The following is a 4,925-nucleotide window of genomic DNA, read 5'->3' as shown; positions in this document are numbered from 1 at the left end:
AACGACCTTTCCCAAGTGTCTGAAAAGGTAATTAGATTTAGTACATAAACTTCAATTGCAGTTCTACATACACTCTCTGAAGAAGTTCTACGCGAACGAAACGTTAGAGTGTTTAGGGTTCCGAGCCTTCCCCTGTGTTTATGTTCTCCATCATCCAAATAATTTGTCTAAAATACTTATCAATATATATATATATATATATATATATATATATATATATATATATATATATATATATATATAAAAATATATATATATATATATATATATATATATGCCTTTTGTGAACGGTGTTTTCAGAGACACTGTCCCTTTTCCGTACGCATTTCGCCACATCTTGGATGTTCCAGTGTATATAAGGAATCAAATTGAGGAAGAAAATATCTCTGATATCTACAGTGTACACGTTAATGCATGGATATGGCTTACAATTTATAATCTAATACACAAAGAAAAACATTTCTTATTTCTATTTTGAAGGATTAGAAAAGCAACTCAACTTAAGAATTGGTAACTTTTAGTTACACACTGTTAATAATTTCTTTGAGCTCTGTTGTTCTACTGAACAAATGCAAAACAAGTCTATATCCCTAAGCGACAAGTATATATTAAATGACTTCACTGCACTAATTGATATTTATGTTTTCTTTGAAGATAAAACCGTAATCAAATTAGTCTTCGACTGATACACGCTCGGGTGTGTGTGGTATCTAATGATATAGCATTACCCTTTATCGGACACAACGTCTAATGATATTGTTTTCTTGTCTCTAAGCGTGGGTACCCAACTGCGGTTCCCCGCTGATCTTTCACTGTATCGATCAAGCCCGTTATCGGAAAGCAGGACCTCAATTATCTTGTTCTGCCTGTCGTTAGGCGATGTGATTTTCAAATGCGTAGAAGGAGGGCACTCTCCTCTCGCTAAAGAGCATAGTGTGGGTTTAGTCACGATTTTGCTCCCGACAGCGCCACGATCTCGTAATTGTGGCGTTGTCGTGAGTGGTTTTCATTAATTGGTGGTTCACGATGAAAACCACTCATCACGACAACGCTACGATTGTAAGATCGTGGCGTTGTCGGAAAAAAAGTCGTGTGTGTGTAAACCAGTGGTTCTCAAACTGTGCGTCACGACTATCCCTTAAATGTACTGCGTAACTTTTTATTTAAAGGATGTTTTTTGGGCATTTATGGATATGGAAAAGGCTTACGACAGGGCACTGTGGGAGGTACTGCAGATATATGGGATAGGAGAAAAGCTGTTAAGAGCAGTCAAGAGTTTTTATGAGAGTAGTAGAGCTTGCGTTAGGATTAGAAATGGAGAGAGTGAATGGTTTGAGGTAAAGGTGGGACTTCGTCAGGGGTGTGTTATGTCGCCCTGGCTGTTCAATCTTTACATGGATGGGGTGGTGCGAGAGGTGAATGCAAGGGTAGTGGGTCAGGGTTTGGAGATGATTAAAGAAAATGGAGAAAAGTAGGAAGTGAACCAGCTGTTGTTTGCTGACGACACTGCGCTTATAGCAGGATCAGAGGAGGGATTGAGGAAGTTAGTGACAGAGTTTGAGAAGGTGTGTGAAAGAAGGAAGCTGAAGATAAATGTGGGCAAAAGTAAGGTGATGAGATGTACAAGGGGAGAGAGTGACAGTAGGCTGGAAGTGAGCATTAAGGGTGAGAAACTGGAGGAAGTGGATAGTTTCAGATACTTGTGTGCAAATGTGACAGGAAAGGGAGGAGTGGGGGTGGAGGTAGAATGTAGATTGAGAGAAGCGAGTAAATGCCTTGATGGATTAAAAAGTGTAATGAGAAATAGACATCTGGGAATGGATGCTAAGAGGTTATATGAAGGAGTGATTGTGCCAACAGCAATGTACGGGGCAGAAACATGGAACATGAGAGAGGAAGAGAGGAGTTTGAATGTGTTTGAGATGAAATGTCTGAGAAGTATGATAGGGGTTACTAGACTAGATAGAGTGAGAAATGAGGAGGTGAGGAGGAGAACAGGGGTGGAAAGGGGGCTGGGAGATAGGGTTGATGAAAGAGTATTAAGATGGTTTGGACACATGGAAAGAATGAGTGAAGAAAGATTAGTAAAAGAAGTGTGGAAGGCGGAGGTGGAAGGAGTGAATATGAGGGGGCGTCCTAGGATGAGATGCATGGATAGAGTGAAAGGGGCTTTACAAAAGAGAGGAATGTCTGTAGAGAAAGGACGGGTGAGGACAGAAGATAGGGGTGAATGGAGAAGGGTTGTGTATAGATGAGGCTGTGATGCATGAGGGGGAGTGGGTGGGGGATGGGGGGTGAGGAAGTATGTATGAGAAAAAATTTGACGCAGCCTGAAGGGATTTCTCCCCGTCTTCTTTCCTGCATGAGGGGACGGAGAGGGGGGTCGGCGAATTTATGAAGCGGCCTTGCTGTGGATGTGCTGTGTCTTGCAACACTGCTTCTGACCCAGGGGAGTTGACAGGATGTAGGGAAGACCCGTCATCCAGGAGGTGGTAAGATAGGAGGGAGTGAGGAGGGTGGAGGGGAGTGAAATATATGGGAAATGAAATGGGTGGGAGCGATTTCTATGCTTTTTTCTTTTTTGGCTACCCCCCGTGTAAGGGGGAAAAAGCCTTTGGTATATGTATGTATTCTTAAATTTATTATCATTACTATTATTGTTATTATTATTACTATTATTATTATTATTATTATTATTATTATTATTATTATTATTATTATCATTATTATTATCATTATAATTATTTCTATTATTATTATTATTATTATTATTATCATTATTATTATCATTATAATTATTTCTATTATCATTATTATTATTATTATTATTATTATTATTATTATTATTGTTATTATTATTATTATTATTATTATTATTATTATTATTATTATTATTATTATTGTTATTATTATTATTATTATTATTATTATTATCATCATTATTATTATCATCATTACTATTATTATCATTGCACGGGCATCCAAGCATATGTTAGTACTAATATTATGCCATATGTGTATTTCTGCGTAAATGGAATAAGTACCAAACTTAGACTACGCTGACTGTAGAGTTGATGTGCCGTCAAAGATATGTCCTTAGTGCGCCACTAAGCAATAAAGTGTGAGAACCTGTGGTGCAAAGCCACACTATTTATAAGGCTAGCTACCTGGTCTGACACACTGCTCAATTTCACAACACTACAACACATGAACATAATAATGAAGGAAACTGCAAGAGACTACAAAGCCTACACTAGGTATTTCCATGTCTCTTATCACCTATCATCCCTATCCATATAGTTATCTCACCTTCTCTTAAAACAACCAATTGTTTCAGCGCTCATATGTTGACCACTGTGTTGGTAAACCAGTTCTTGTCTATTTCTTTCTTAAACCTAAATTTGTCCAAATCTAAATCCATTACTACGAGTGATCTCCCAAAATAAACAAGTACCTTATACAATTGGACTTGTCTTTCTCTTTACTCCTATAGAATAACATGTGCATCTATTATGGTCAGTTGGTACAGCCACGCGAAGAGAATGATTGAAAGGGACCACGTAAAGGCGTTATCTGACTGGACTATTTTTCCTCCGGCCGTTGAAACAGATTTCCAACCCGCAGTTTCGAGAAGGAATCTGATATGCTGGAGGAAAATAATTTTCCCTCAGGATATCAAATTACATTCCATGTAATTTGTTGAGAAAAGAAAATACAGTAGTTTGCCATAGTAATTTTACGGCGGGAAAAAGTTCTGGAGGTGGGCTGTACCGCCGATGAATCGGAGGCTGGAGGGAAAGTAGTCCAGTGTGATAACCCTTTGAATTAAAAGAGTGTAGGAGTAGTATGGCAAAATTGAAAAGATTGAGAAAAGGGACAAAGAAGTGCTTGAAATTTAAGAATTAAACAAAAATAGACAACGGACATAAGAACATAAAAATGAAGTAGACTGGAAGAGACCATAAGGTCTACACTAGGTAGTTCCATGTCTACATGGGGATTTGTTGTTTTTATTTCGTTGCCAATAACCGGCACTTCTAGCCCTGGGGTCAATATCACAATGAAAAATGGGGAACAGAGGTGATAAAAGAGAGACCTAAGGTAAGGCAGCATAAAAAAAAAAAAAAAAAAAAAAAAAAAAAAATATATATATATATATATACATATATATATATACATATATAAATACAAAATTAAATATATATATATATATATATATATATATATATATATATATACACATATACATATATCAGACACGCGAAGAGAATTATATATCAGTATTTTTCTTTGGGGATTAGTCCCCGATCACAAAATGACGCTGCGTAACTCTGGTCCGTAATGGTGCTACTAAAGCTCTAAGAACATGGGGGAATTAGACTTGAGAATAAGAGTGAATAATAATACAGTATGAGAATGTTCGAGTCCAGAAAACTTACAATAAAATAATGTCGTGGGCAAGGGGATTGTACAATTTTCTTCCTCCTTTTCTTCTGAGCACCAGTGAGTTGGACCAAGGGCATGCTTCATTAAATTTCAAGCTACGAAGTCCTCTGTAAGGGGCATCGTCCTAACCTCCTGATAAGGGGAGTTCTCGACATTAAACCGAATCAATACGCATCCAACCAGCGATGTGTGTGTGTGTGAAGAAAACCCACGTGATACACGTACACATGCACGTACACACACGCACATGTATGTGTACCAACATGTTTATGTGTAAAGAAATGTTCTGCTAATATGTCACATCACAAACGACGCCGTGATTGGGAACGTCACCGACTGCGCTAATCTTCACCTAATTGGGGACAAAGTTCATGTAGTCTCATTGATGGGTAGTGATTGGGGGCGGGGGACATAAAATAACCCTAGTAAAAATAAAATAAAATAGAAATAAATAAATGAATAAATAAACAAATAGATAA

The sequence above is a fragment of the Oratosquilla oratoria genome, chromosome 9 (genome assembly GCF_046742065.1).
Source record: "Oratosquilla oratoria isolate Oo_2021 chromosome 9, ASM4674206v1, whole genome shotgun sequence".
In the NCBI taxonomy this organism is placed as follows: domain Eukaryota; kingdom Metazoa; phylum Arthropoda; class Malacostraca; order Stomatopoda; family Squillidae; genus Oratosquilla; species Oratosquilla oratoria.
Note: the sequence above shows the minus strand (reverse complement) of the source record.